This window comes from Saccopteryx bilineata, chromosome 1, assembly GCF_036850765.1.
Source record: "Saccopteryx bilineata isolate mSacBil1 chromosome 1, mSacBil1_pri_phased_curated, whole genome shotgun sequence".
NCBI classification, from domain to species: domain Eukaryota; kingdom Metazoa; phylum Chordata; class Mammalia; order Chiroptera; family Emballonuridae; genus Saccopteryx; species Saccopteryx bilineata.
The window spans coordinates 24,452,533-24,466,583 of record NC_089490.1 but is presented as its reverse complement, the minus strand read 5'-3'; positions in this window follow the sequence as shown (position 1 = coordinate 24,466,583).

Genomic DNA, 14,051 nt, shown 5'->3' with positions numbered 1-14,051 from the left:
CTCTATCCACTGCACCACCGCCTGGTCAGGCAATTCCTGACCTGATTCTAAGGAAACTGTTCCTCTCCTCTCCTACAGATTCTGTCCAGACAGGCCCAAATTCTTTGATTCTGAGGCAAACCTGCCTGCTCCCCTGAACAGTGGGATTTCTCCTCATTCCTTCCTTCTACCAAGAATGAAGTTTCGCCCCACTAGACAACAACAACAATCTTAAACTTGGGAGTTCTTGGAACTAGAGTGAATTTCTCTAGGTCAGAGATCAGCAAACTTTTTCTACAAGAGACCAGGTAGTAAATATTTTAAGCCTTGAAAACCACATGGCTCTGTCACCACTGTTCAACATAGCCATTGTACTGGGAGAATAACATGGCCAATACCTAAGAACAAATGAGTGCGGCTGGATTTGCCTTGTGGGCTGTGGGCTGCCAACCCTGTGCCGGAGCCCAACACTGACTCCTCTGTTATGGCCAGTTTAGGTGAAGAAGACCATAATTTTGTTCTTTTTTTAGTTTTATATTCACCTGGAATATTGTTTTCGCTCTGTGTCCTCATCCTCCAATATTCAAACAGCCTCCTACCAGCTGTTTTGCAACAAGACCTAGTAATCTTCAGAGTATGGAGTATATCTGGGTTTTGTTCGAGAGATCTTCACATCTTGTAGCTTCACCTGTTATTGGATCATGTGATTGTGGGAGGGTCTACACATTCAATTCCAAAAGAAGGACCCTTCTGGGACACGGTCTTTTAGGATTTTGCCTTTGTTTACTTAAAAACAGAACTTTAGAATAGTCCTCACCAAAAGAAACCAATATTTTCTACAAATAACTGGTAGTAAAAATGACCCCACATGTCTAGCCACCAGTAAAGTCTGTGTTAAATGAGGGCTGTGCGCTCACATAGGAAATTTCCTTAGACTAAGAGTGTGTTCTCTGCACCTCAAATCCCACCAACACTAGGGGGCTGCTGTTTGCATCACACTCCCTGTGGTCCCATGCCTTTAACTTTCAGTTTAGCTTTTAATTAAAGAGAGTATAGTAGGCCCTGACCGGTTGGCTCAGTGGTAGAGCGTCGGCCTAGCGTGCAGAAGTCCCGGGTTCAATTCCCAGCCAGGGCACACAGGAGAAGCGCCCATCTGCTTCTCCACCCCTCCCCCTCTCCTTCCTCTCTGTCTCTCTCTTCCCCTCCCGCAGCCGAGGCTCCACTGGAGCAAAGATGGCCCGGGCGCTGGGGATGGCTCCTTGGCCTCTGCCCCAGGCACTAGAGTGGCTCTGGTGGTGGCAGAGCGACGCCCCAGAGGGGCAGAGCATCGCCCCTGGTGGGCGTGCAGGGTGGATCCCGGTCGGGCGCATGCGGGAGTCTGTCTGACTGTCTCTCCCCGTTTTTAGCTTCAGAAAAATACAAAAAAAAAAAAAAAAAAAAAAAAAAGAGTATAGTTATCCTAATTTAGTGTTGAGCTTAAACATACTAAAATTATGTATATTTCTCCCCCTTTCTTCCTTTCCTCCTTCCCTCCTCCTTCCCTCTCTCCTTTCCTCTCTCCCTTTCCCTCTCTCTGACTCTTCCTTTCCCTTTTTCTTTCTCTCTCTCTCTTTTGCACTAATATGTTAATAATCTCCTACTACTATCTAAGACAGTCTCTAGCCCAGAAACCTGCAGATTAGAGAACAGCTAAACCCCACCTAATTAGGGAACAGCTGTGGAGACATCAGCTTGAAGGAACGCAAAGTGAGCTGAATCGTTCCGCCAGGACGGGACACCCGGCCAGCTGGGAGACGGAGCTGGGCGTGGGGAGGCTGATGCCAAGAGGGAGGCTGAGGAGAGGAGACATACTGAGGTGGGGACAATGGGGGTGCAGGCGTGGATGAGCAAGGTGAGAACCCTCTTCCCTTTCCTCTTTGGAATCTTCAGGAACATCTTCAGTCTAGTGCATTGTGGGGGTGAGTTTTTATTCTGTGAGAATATAAAGAAGCAAGTTAGTGCAGTGTGATGACAGGTCTCTCTAACATGAGACAGTCAACGTGTGCTTTCTTCTTTCTCTTTCTCTCCCATACACACTTCTATAGGTGATGTGCATTTATGGAAACAGTGTCCTTAGATAGATACGTAATGGGTGACGAAACATACAAGAATCTTAACAGTTGGTAATCCTTCATGGGGGGAATTACCTATCATTTTCATTTTCAGCGCCCCCCCCCCGTTTTTTGTATTTTCTGAACTTTGTATAAGAAACATGTTAATTATATGTTTTAAAATAATGTTACTAATTTTATCCCCAGAAAAAAAAAAAGAGAGCAAATAGCCCTCTCTCAGTTATGTTCATCTTAGTGATTCTATAGATGGAGAAGAAAGGGAGAATGACTTTTGAGGATGTTGAGCGTGCTAGCAGAGCTCAGTGGAGGTGCTGAGGGGAAACTGGGTCCCAAGCCTTCCCCGATCCACTCTGACTGAGCAAAGGTTGGTTCGGAGCAGAGAAAAGCATAAATATAGCTCTGCATTTCCTTTCTGAACTCCCTCCTGGGCAAGGGCCTGGAGTGGGTGTAGAGGACATGCTGGGCTGATGAGGCTCTTTCCCACGTCTGTGTTCAGAGGGAGAAAAGGGCTGCTGAATGTATTAGGAAGCAGGAAAATGGATATTTAAAATAAGCTCCTTTTATTTTACCTTCTTAAAAAATGCTATTAACACACTTATCACCCAGCCTAAACTGATTTTAGAAATCTAATTCTCTAAACCCTAAATTGGCATTTACAGAAGGTTTCTTTCTTTCTTTTTTCCTCTCCTCTCCTCTCCTCTCCTCTCCTCTCCTCTCCTCTCCTCTCCTCTCCTCTCCTCTCCTCTCCTCTCCTCTCCTCTCCTCTCCTCTCCTCTCCTCTCCTCTCCTCTCCTCTCCTCTCCTCTCCTCTCCTCTCCTCTCCTCTCCTCTCCTCTCCTCTCCCCTCCCCTCCCCTCCCCTCCCCTCCCCTCCCCTCCCCTCCCCTCCCCTCCCCTCCCCTCCCCTCCCCTCTCCTCCCCTCCCCTCTCCTTTTCTTTTTTCTTTCTTTCTTCTTCTTTTTTTTTTTTTAGGAGAGGTGTAAATGCTAAATGAGAAAAAAGTGAGAAGAAAAGCAGAGGACGGACAGAGGGCCTGGGGACCTTCATTCAGTTCAATGAACATTCAGTAAGTGCTTACTTGAGTCTAGCCACTGTTCCAGGAGGGCAGATCAAAGACTGAGGTGGAAACTCCACCCTTTGTAATTGTGTAATCACATTTGTAATATGGTGGTTCTCATCCATAGGAACATGTTAGAATCAGCTGAGGGTCTATTGAGCAAGACTGGCGACACAGCCTGGCCGCAGACCACCGGATCAGATTCTCAGGAGTAGGTCTGAGCATCAGTATTTTTGAAAATCACATCAGGTGACTCTGATGTGCAGTCAAGGTTGAGAGCAACAGTCTAAAAGCAAAGGCAGAGCTCCCTGTGCTGTGTGCTGTGAGAGGAATGTGTGAGTCCCAGTTGGTTACAGCAGAAGAGGAAGAGATTAATTTTGTCTTGTGAAGGGAAGTTCCGTGAAAGAGTCGCAGAAGAAGGGGCAGTCAAGCTGAATCTTAGAGGTCAAACAAGCATTTATCAAATCAGACAAAGGGGGTGGGTGGGGTGCATTTCACACAAAGACATCAGCCAGTGCCAAGGCACTGGGGTATGAAACGTGGGGTGTGTCCTGCAGCTCTGTTGGGAAGGACACGAAGTGTGTTAGTGCACTTGGGCCGCAGTAACACGATAACACAAACTGGGTGGTTTAAACAACAGAGATGACTGTGTCACGTGCAATGAGCATGCAGCACGGATTATGGTAGAGGGATGGGTGAGCAGGGGCCCCGAGGTAGTGACTTGTTCTTCTCGCACTCCAGGCGTGAGATGTGGGGCCATAAAAGGAAGACTTTACAGAGGAAGACTGGATAACACTTGGGGATCAACTGACCCGCCAGGGGGGAGTGGGAAAGGAAGACTGCAAAAAGAAATGCAGAATAGTAGTGTCATTTTTTTTTTTTTTTTTAAGAAATGGAGAAGTCCATTTTTCAGAGAGAAGACAGCTCAGTCTCAGGTTTGGTGACTATGAGCGGACAGAGGACATCCGGAAAGAAACAGCAGCAGACTACTAGGCTGCTAGGACTTCGGGCTGGAGACTGAGGGAGGAAGCCAACCGCCCAGGGAGAACGGTCGGAACCTTCAGGTGCTCACGGCCCAGAGGCAACAGTAACAGCGAGAACAAGGGCGGAGGGGACCCCCCAGTTTGCTCTCCTTGTGCGCTTTCTCTCTCCTGCTCCGCCGGTGCCCTGGGGCTAGTTCTGGAGGCCAGACGGTGAGCCCCCGAGAGGCTGGCGCTTTCCCTCTCCTGCCCCGTCGGTGCCCTGGGGCTAGTTCTGGAGGCCAGACAGTGAGCCCCCGAGAGGCTGGCGCTTTCCCTCTCCTGCCCCGTCGGTGCCCTGGGGCTAGTTCTGGAGGCCAGACAGTGAGCCCCCGAGAGGCTGGCGCTTTCCCTCTCCTGCCCCGTCGGTGCCCTGGGGCTAGTTCTGGAGGCCTGACAGTGAGCCCCGAGACGCTGGCGCTTTCCCCCTCCTGCCCCGTCGGTGCCCTGGGGCTAGTTCTGGAGGCCAGACGGTGAGCCCCCGAGAGGCTGGCGCTTTCCCTCTCCTGCCCCGTCGGTGCCCTGGAGCTAGTTCTGGAGGCCAGACGGTGAGCCCCCGAGAGGCTGGCGCTTTCCCTCTCCTGCCCCGTCGGTGCCCTGGGGCTAGTTCTGGAGGCCTGACGGTGAGCCCCCGAGACGCTGGCGCTTTCCCCCTCCTGCCCCGTCGGTGCCCTGGGGCTAGTTCTGGAGGCCTGACGGTGAGCCCCCGAGACACTGGCTCTCTCATAGGCTCCAGCGGACTTGGTGCAGAGGTCAGAACCAGCAGGCCAGGCTGGCAGGGGGGCCGTCTCTGAGGGCTTGGACAGTTGCGCTGCCACCAGAAGTATGGCCTTTTAGTTTTCCCCCAAATATTTATATATTTTCATATTCTGCTGACCTACAAGAGCAGATATGGCTTCTGGAAAGTGCTGGGTTCCCCCTGCGTATAGAATAACTCTGAGGCTTTCTTGGGAGGCTTCTGTAAAAGTTATCATTCCAAATGTGGGTTTAGCCTAAAGCCTGTGCTTCATAATTTGGGACGTTAGGCCAGGAAATCCCCTTGAATGACACATGATAAGAATAAAGAATTAGCTATTAGGAGACCCAAGTTCTAATCCTGATTTGTTTTCTGAATTCAGCAAGTCCCTTTCCGGACATCGAGAATGAAAGAGGTAGACCATGTGATCTCTAAAGCTCCTTGAAGCTTGCAAATTCCATAGTTTTTTATGTTTTAACTGGAGCTCAGACCAAGGCGATTTTGTGCTTACTACCCCTGAAATTGGTGGATTGGTCTGAAAGCAATATATTTGTGAGAATGGAGGAATGAGTTATCTTTTTATTTTTATTTATTTTTGCCTCTTTTGCCCCTCAAGCTGGTTTCCTTTCGTCCCTGCTGTCTTCTGTCGCCTAATGTTGACTCAGAGAACTATAATCAACACAAATTGCTAAATGCAAGCAGCTTTGGCCAGATTGACTTCTCAGCGATTAAAGCAAATAGTTGCTCTAAGGATATATCTGCCCTTTCTCAGCCACTGTGGCACTGCAGACAAACTTCTCCCGTGGCACTGGGTCCCACTGCCAGTCCACGCACGTTACACGCTGTCTTTTTCCCTGGCCGTGGAGGTCTTCCCGTTACGGCATGAAAGGGAAGCATTGTCGGCTTTATCATTATTTTGTAATGAAAATGTTTTGAATCATTTGTTTTATGACCCCTCCTCTCGAAACTGGGTGGACTGATGACTAAGTCAAGAGGGGGCCTTACAGGTCAAGTGAGGCCTCTTGCTAGATTTGTTTTTTTTTTTAAACAGTAAATAGGTTCTATTTACTTGACAAATTGCAGGCAGCCATGGGACAATCATTCCATGTTAGTCTGCTTCTTGAACTGTGGTTCTTGAGATATAAACATGACATCGGAGAAGAGCTGACCCATGTTTCCTAAGGGACAGGACACCACTGAGAGGTGAGATAGCGTGCGGAGCGCATCTTAGAGTTCGTGATAAAGGAGGTGGGATTAGAACCTCGGGGGCTCAAACTCAACTCTCGCTGTCCTCCTCCTTCATATGTGAGTGGATGCAGCTGCTATCTTTAGAAGATGCTGGGTACCCGGCTACGCCTTCGTCTTCAGCATGGCTGTCCTCCTGATACTTCATACCTCCTCATTGTATAAAGCAAAGGGATGTCTCCAGTGACAGGAACTGGGATGACAGAGTCAGGATGTTTCAGAGCACAAGTACTTCCGAAGACCAGAAATAGTACTGTATTTTTAAAACTCCAAATTCCGTCTTTCCTATTTCCCCATTTCTCTTGGACAGTAGATGGTTTCACTTCTTTGTGACACTCCAAAACAAACAAACAAAAAAACAAGCCATAAAGAAGGTCAGACCTAATTGTGAACTGTGGACAGCACACCTCAAACAGGTATAACACAGAAGGAGGAAGATGGGGAAACGCTGTGTTTCTGAATCCTGAGGTTAACTAGAAATCAGAGAACCATAGCACCCTCAGGCAGATGTATGTGTCAGTCTAGTACGTTGTCCAATTGTAGAGATCACAGGATGCGATTATGCTATAACTCCCACGGAAGGGCTTGGCAAGTAACCTTCCGAGTCATTCTTTCCTTTATCCATTCTAAGTCTCCTTTTCTCTAACCGGAACTAAGTAGTCTCCAAAGAATAACAAATATTTGAAAAGCAAGATCTAATCATTCATCAGAGTTATTTCTCAAACAGCACACATTTCTTCATCTTTTCTTTAAATCTTCAAAACTATTTTTAGACATCAGTTTATTGCTAATTCTTAGAAATTTCTCATTCCACAACAGCCTTCAGATTGTGAAGGTTCCTCTCAGGCCAGCCAGCTTCTGCCTAACTCGGGGCATCAATATGCATGTGTATTAAAGCCCCGAGTGACCCCTGACCTACTCAGAGAGGTCTGTGCCTGGCAGCTTCACCTCTCCGAGCAAGCCTCCTGACAGCGGAGAGCCATCTTTGGCAATGGAAGTGACGGGAAAGCTATAAAGAGCAGGCAGTGGACCGAGCGAGGGCACCAGGCCTGGGCCCAGTTATAAAAGGAGCAAGTTGTTCTCTCTGCCTTCCTGGCTCTTAGCCAGCCCCTGGGTTTCAAATACTGTAAAATCAACAACGATTTTCATAATAATGATCAGGAGTCATTTAGAAATGATGCTTGCTGCCCCCGAAGGGTATGAGCAGTACAGTCTGTTTCAAGAGTTGGATGCCCGACCTGTGGTGGCGCAGTGAATAAAGCGTCAACCTGGAACACTGAGGTCACTGGTTCAAAACCCCGGGCTTGCCCGGTCAAGGCACATACAAGAAGCAACTACTCCCAGTTGATGCTTCCTGCTACTCACCCCCATTTTTCTCCTTCTCTTTCCTCTCTCTAAAATCAATAAATAAAACATTAAAATAAAAAGGAGCTGGAGAAGTATGTTTCTTAACCTAGAATGCATTTCAACCAAATTTATTCAGGTAACTTTGGTGTTGGCATAAAAAGAGGTAACTTAGATGGAAATCTTTACCCAAGTATGCTGTCAGAAAATGTAAGACAAGGTATATATATATATATATATATATATATAGTGTATATATATATACACACACACACATATATATATATATTTTTGCCTGGGTATGGGCTTTTATTTTGAATGGAAATTTATTTTGAACATTTAATCTGAAAGGTACATCAACCTCTGGGTTAAAATCACACCACAAGTGCTTAGAATATGTGTAATAGTATGGAGTAGGGAAAAGGTAAGATTGGGGTTTTGTACCACCCCATGGCCTTGAAGGATGTCTACAGTAGCTTCCTGTGCTTGTGGCATAAGCCACCCTTGTCCAGTGCCGTGTCCACCTGACTTTAGAGGGCAGGTGGGGGAATTCCAGGAAAGCCAGTAGTTTGAAATTATACCTCCATCCAGCAACTTAGGTATCTAGCTGTGATGAGGAATTCATCTTTCTCTCTCAGGAGCCCTTTTTGTTTGTTTGGATCTCAACCAGAGAGGGAGCTTAGGTCACCCCTCCTGGAAGTCACAAACTTGAACTAACTTAAGCCCTGCAAAGTTCTGCAAATGTTTTAAATACATTATTCTCTCAACATTGACTTGGGTGTTTATTGAGGGCCAACAGTGCTCTAGACTGGGGGGTGGGGAGAAAGACCAAAATTCCTGTCCTTGGAGAAATCACCTTCATGGGGGAGAGTCGAAGTTCTTTCGTAAGTGCTGTATTTTTGTCTCTAACCAAAACGAAATAGGCGCGAGTGAAACGTGAAGCAAGCACAATGCACTCAGGTGAGGAAAGAGGGCCCTGTGAGGTCAGGGCCCCAGCAGCGACCTCCTCCGGGCTGCAGGGTGAGCTGCTAGAAATACAGAGTGCCAGGCCACAGCCAAGCCCCTCTGAGTGAGTGCCCCAGGTGTGAGGGCCGGGAACATACTTCCCACAAGTTCCCAAAGCGATTCCAATTCCGATGTGGCCAGCCCAGAACTCCTCCTAAACTCCTGTTTGGAAATCCCGGAGTTAGAGGTCCTCTTGATGTTTGAATCTGTCAGCATTCCAGCAGGAAACAAAAGGAACATTCACTTGGATAAATTGAGGAGTTTACACAACTATGATTTACAAATGTGTGGTCAGGCTGTTGGGAAGCCCCAAAGGATGGCGTAGAGCCCTGAGGCCGGTTGCAGGGGGTCAACTGTTAACTTCTGTTCTAAGCTTGAAGGACTGGGACCTCCAGACGTGGAGGCAGAGGGGGCTGGGTGGAGAAGGACCTCTGTGCTAACAGAAGCTGTGACTTTTCAGCTGAGAGAAGTAGCCACCTGGTTTGGACCCAATCCATTTGAAGTCCAGGGGGCCAGGTAGTCCACTGATATAGACCACGCAGGCCAGCTTCCAAGGGTATAAAAAGGATGAAGAGAAAGGTGGAGGGAGAAACTAGAGGAGAAAATGAAGATATTCAGCCCAAGGCCTTTGTCAGCTGTGGGAACATGTAAAAAAATAGAATACTGTCCAAAGCTGATCTCAAACTATATTTTTCATGTTTCACGGCAAAACTGTTTTCACGAGCTGACGGACTCTTAGACACTTGTTAATTCTATGTGGTAGCCCCAAAACATAAAAAGCTAGATTTTTGTTCTTTTGTTTTCCTGATAGCAGTCAATATTTATTAGTAATCGAATTCCGTGTACAGTGACAATTTTATTTTAATGTATAGACCAATATTTCAAAGTAAGAATTATTTTTACAGGAAAAGAAATCAATGCACAGAGAGGTTAAGGAGTTTACCTTGGGTCACACAGCATGTCACCCTAAAGCCATGGTTTGAGGTCAGATCTGTCATGCATCAATGTTCCTGCTATTCACCTTGACGCTGTTTTGTTTAGCCTCGCCAGCTCTCCAGGGAAATGTAGATCCCAGCCACTTTCAGTAACTTGTAAGGCTACACTCTAATTTTGTCAAGAACAAGAAACCACAATTTCTTGTATTTTTGGATGTTCTTAAAGGTGGTCTCCTATTCATTCATTCCTTACTGATATTTATGTTTGTTCATTATTATGTATCTTCCCATCTAGGGCTTGTGGATTGATGGGCTTTTTTGCATTCGTGGTTGAAGCACTAGGTTGCCACAGTCCTCTGAGTGCTGCTGGCACTTCTGTGTTCAGAGCAGAGCTGGGGTGACATTTGTCCCAGTGTGTCTTAGATGGAGGGGTTTCCCGCGATGGAACTTTCAGTGCTAAAGCTGGATAGCCCCAGACAAACTGGGATGGGTGGTAGATGCCAGTTTTTAATTTTATTTTAGCTTCAATTTTTGTGATGAGCTTCAAAGTAAATTTAAAAACCACACTTTAATCCTTTTAATTTATTTTGGTGGTTGTTGTTACACAATAGTCACTGGGACATCAAGTACCGTCTAAGGAATACGGTCAATAATATTATAATGGCTATGTATGGTGCCAGGTGGGTACTTGGATAATTGTAAATTATATAATTGTCTAACCACAATGCTATATACCGGAAATTGATTAAAGTAACATTGCATGTAAACTGTAATTGAAAAATAAAATTAAAAAAGAAAACGATGAATAGAACATTAAGTCCCCCTCACTCCAAAAATATCCCACATTAAAAAAAATTTAAAAGTCTATTTCTTCTTATATTTTTGCTCTGCTCAAGTCCTGGTTACCTCTATCCCTGTAGCATCCTAACTTTAGTTTCTGGCCCTTCCTTAAGACAAATAAGCCGAGGCCCAGAAGTCATATGATAGGTCAGGGATAGGGAATTGAAAGAAGGTTCAGCCCAGACAAGTCATTTTGGTGGCCAAGGATGGCAAGTGATGAGGGTGTGGGTCACCCTCAATATAGCCCAGCTCCCCGTCTCTCCCAGTTTTAGTCCTGGACATGTGACACTTGGCTGTGAACACACTGAGCTTACTGCCCGATGCTGTCATCGCTCGGTTATTGCTTTTCTCCCTCGGTAGGCAGAAAGATCATTGAGGACACGGGCTCGGCCGCCGCAGGGTCAGAACCGGGCCTGCTCTGTGGCAGCAGCTCCGTGACTCATCGGGGAGCATTTGGGGTATAAGGAGGAGGTACAGTTCCTCCAGATTTGTTTCTGAACTTTCTCTATTCACCATGAAACTTAGCCTTGCTATCGTCGTTGAAACATACAAGGCATTTGGGGTGGGGAAGGGAGAGCTAGGTGCCTGCATTCCTGGAGAATTTCCTGCTGAGTACGTTTCCAGTCTCATTTCTCCAAAGATTGATCTTCCCTGAAGATTCTGCCAACTTCCCCTAGCTCCACAGGAGTCAGGGTACAAACACGAAGATGGCCCCAGGGCCACTAGGTTAGCTGGCTTTCTGACCATCATGCGCCCTTCACTCTCCTTGGTTGGTTGAGGGATACCAGACAATTAAAAAAAAGTGTTTATTATTTTTTTAAAGTGTAAATACTGTATGATTTTATTTATTTACTTTTAAAGATTTTATTTATTGATTTTACAGAAAGAGGAAGGGGGGAGAGAGAAGTATCAACTCATAGTTGCTTCATTTTAGTTGTTCATCGATTGCTTGTCATATGTGCAAGGTTTCGAACTGGTGACCTCAGCATGCTAGATCGACGCTTTATCTACTGCACCACCACGAGTCGGGCAAATGTTTATTTTTTAAAGGGCCAAGAATGATAAGATTTGGGTTCATTTAAGTGACTAAGGCTTTCCTAGGAGCACTTGCGGAATTCCATCCACTTTTTTGGTGCCAGGCAGATCTTATTCTGTGCCCTAAATTATGAAATTAATGACCATGTCCAGTGGCAGGTAAGGCTGGGAGGTGGTTGCATAACTTATCCAGTCATCCAGCTAGTGGGAGGCAGGGGTGGGGTCTGCAGCCAGGTCTATGAGCTCTAAACCCTCTGTCCTTGTTTGCTAGCAGGCAGTCCTGAAGCATTGCAGGGGCCTCCTGGTGGCTCTGAAAGTCTCCGGACGGGCTCCTGGGCCACTAGGTGTCCTCCAGTTTCTGATGTTACCCAGATACGCAACACGGCCAGGAAATGTTGGGTTATTTCCAGAGAAAACCGACCAGACCCAGGGAGCGAATCGTCAGGAGGCGAGGGATCCTCCCTAGAAGGAAGACATGAAGAGCCGCAGAAACCATGGCTTTGGGATTTCCTTATATCATCTGGGGGGAGATACAGCACTGATGTGTTCATAAAGTCTCTGGTTTAATTTCGGCAGTATCATTTATTCACAGAGAATGAACAACTGCTGAGAATCTCCCTTCCCTGCAGGGTAAACAGCTGGCGTGCGCAGGGTTGGCCTTGGTCTTTTGAGAATCAGTGCCCTCTGGAGGTCAGAGAAGCAAATGCGTGAGGAAAACAGGACAGAACATTTTCTGTCCCTGCTCTGTCTTATTTAAGTCCTGACCTCAAAGTACGTTAGAACCAAGGCTGGGCAACTTAGAGGACTATTTAAAAAAAAAAAATACTGTGATCCAGAGCATGAAATATCATGGAACCACTGGGCTAGCGATAAGAAACTCACGTGGTTCCTCAACTCTGTGCCATGGGGCTGGTTTGTGCCCATGGTGGATCTCCCTGTGTGTTCCATCCTGTTTTCCTGTCTCAAGCTAATGGGGCTTGGGAACAACCCTCCACCAAGAGGGAGGGGCTCCCGGTGAAAAAGCAGCACCACTACCCATGGAGGACTCAGTGTCACCCGCTGTGTTTTCTTTAAGATACAAGAAGGCCCAGAGAGGAGACCTAGATTAGCTCCTGCTGGAAGCCATCAGTCAGTGGTGGCAGGGGTTAGGGCTGAGCTGGCCTAACGTGTGTTGAGCACCCACTGTGTGCTGGGCCCTACTTTATCTCACTGATTTCCTTAAGAAGAGCAGCGCTGTCCTCTGGTCCCCTTTAAACACTTGGCCGAGTTTATTTCTAAATGCCTGATCTGTCCCCTAAATAGGACGACCCATCGGAGGAAGAGCTGCTTCAGGTGAGAACCCACAGCCAGGAAATGAAGGGATCGCCCAGTGCCAGCCGGGTGAGCCTGGCGAATCCTGTGCCTGTGGTTAGGGTGGAAAGGCAGGGCCGGGAACCCTGGTCTCTAAGCCTCCTCCTTTTTCTTCCCAGCAAGAGTGATTTAGGAAGCTCAGACTTACCATCAGGTCTAAGAAGTCTTTGTTACCAGTCTGGCCCTGACTTCAAGGCCTGTTTGGATAGCTGCACCTGGATTTTGCCCCTAAGTCGCAATGACCATCTCGTAGCCACAGTTCTGACGACCAGACCTGTGCCTTCCTCCTGTGATTGAAGCCTTGGTTTGGTAACTAGCACAGAGTGAGTGTCTCCACCCGTATCCTCTCAGCCCGCACCGTTTCTGAGCTCACTGGTCTGCCTTGCAACCATCAGCACTGGTGCCCACAGGCCTGCTGGCTTTCTCTGAGGCAGGAAGCCCCTCCGCTCCCGCAGAGCCAGGGAGTTGATGTTCACCTCTCTGGCAGCCTTCAAACCAACAACCAGTAGGAAATGCAACGTGTCAGCTGCAGAAGGGAAGGACAGTGTGAAACCCAGTACTTTGTAAGATCGTGCTCAGAAGCAATGCTTAGAAAGCTTGTTTGCTTAGAACGCCCATGGTTTTCCAGAGTCCTCCAAAATCCAATGTCCATTTCAGGTAATAATTCTCTGAAAATCATAGGTGTGGTGCTGGGCAGGATGATGTAGCATTCACTGAAATCTAGGGTTCAGTCTGAAGAGATTCACAGCTGGTGGGCTTAGCAGACTCTAGTCTCTTCCATTCAATCCCGACACCCCAGAATAGGTTTTATATGACCATATTTCCCCATATATAAGATGCATCCTTTTCTGAAAAATTTGGGGTCTAAAAACGGTGGGTCTTATACAGTGGTTGTGGTGTTTCAAATGCCATAGAGGGAACTGAGGATGAGGTAATATATGAAGACAGTGATTCGTCAACAGACACAGATGAGGACAAGCTAATGGATGGGAGTTTTGACAGCGTTGAGCAGTTGTATTAATTTTATGATGAATAAAACTTGAGTTTAATAATTTTATGTAATACATTTTTTTTTTTGTATTTTTCTGAAGCTGGAAACGGGAAGAGACAGTCAGACAGACTCCCACATGTACCCGACCGGGATCCACCCGGCATGCCCACCAGGGGGGATGCTCTGCCCACCAGGGGGCGATGCTCTGCCCCTCTGGGGCGTCGCTCTGCCGCAACCAGAGCCACTCTAGCGCCTGGGGCAGAGGCCAAGGAGCCATCCCCAGCGCCTGGGCCATCTTTGCTCCAATGGAGCCTTGGCTGTGGGAGGGGAAGAGAGAGACAGAGAGGAAGGGGGGGGGGGTGGAGAAGCAAATAGGCGCTTCTCCTATGTGCCCTGGCCGGGAAT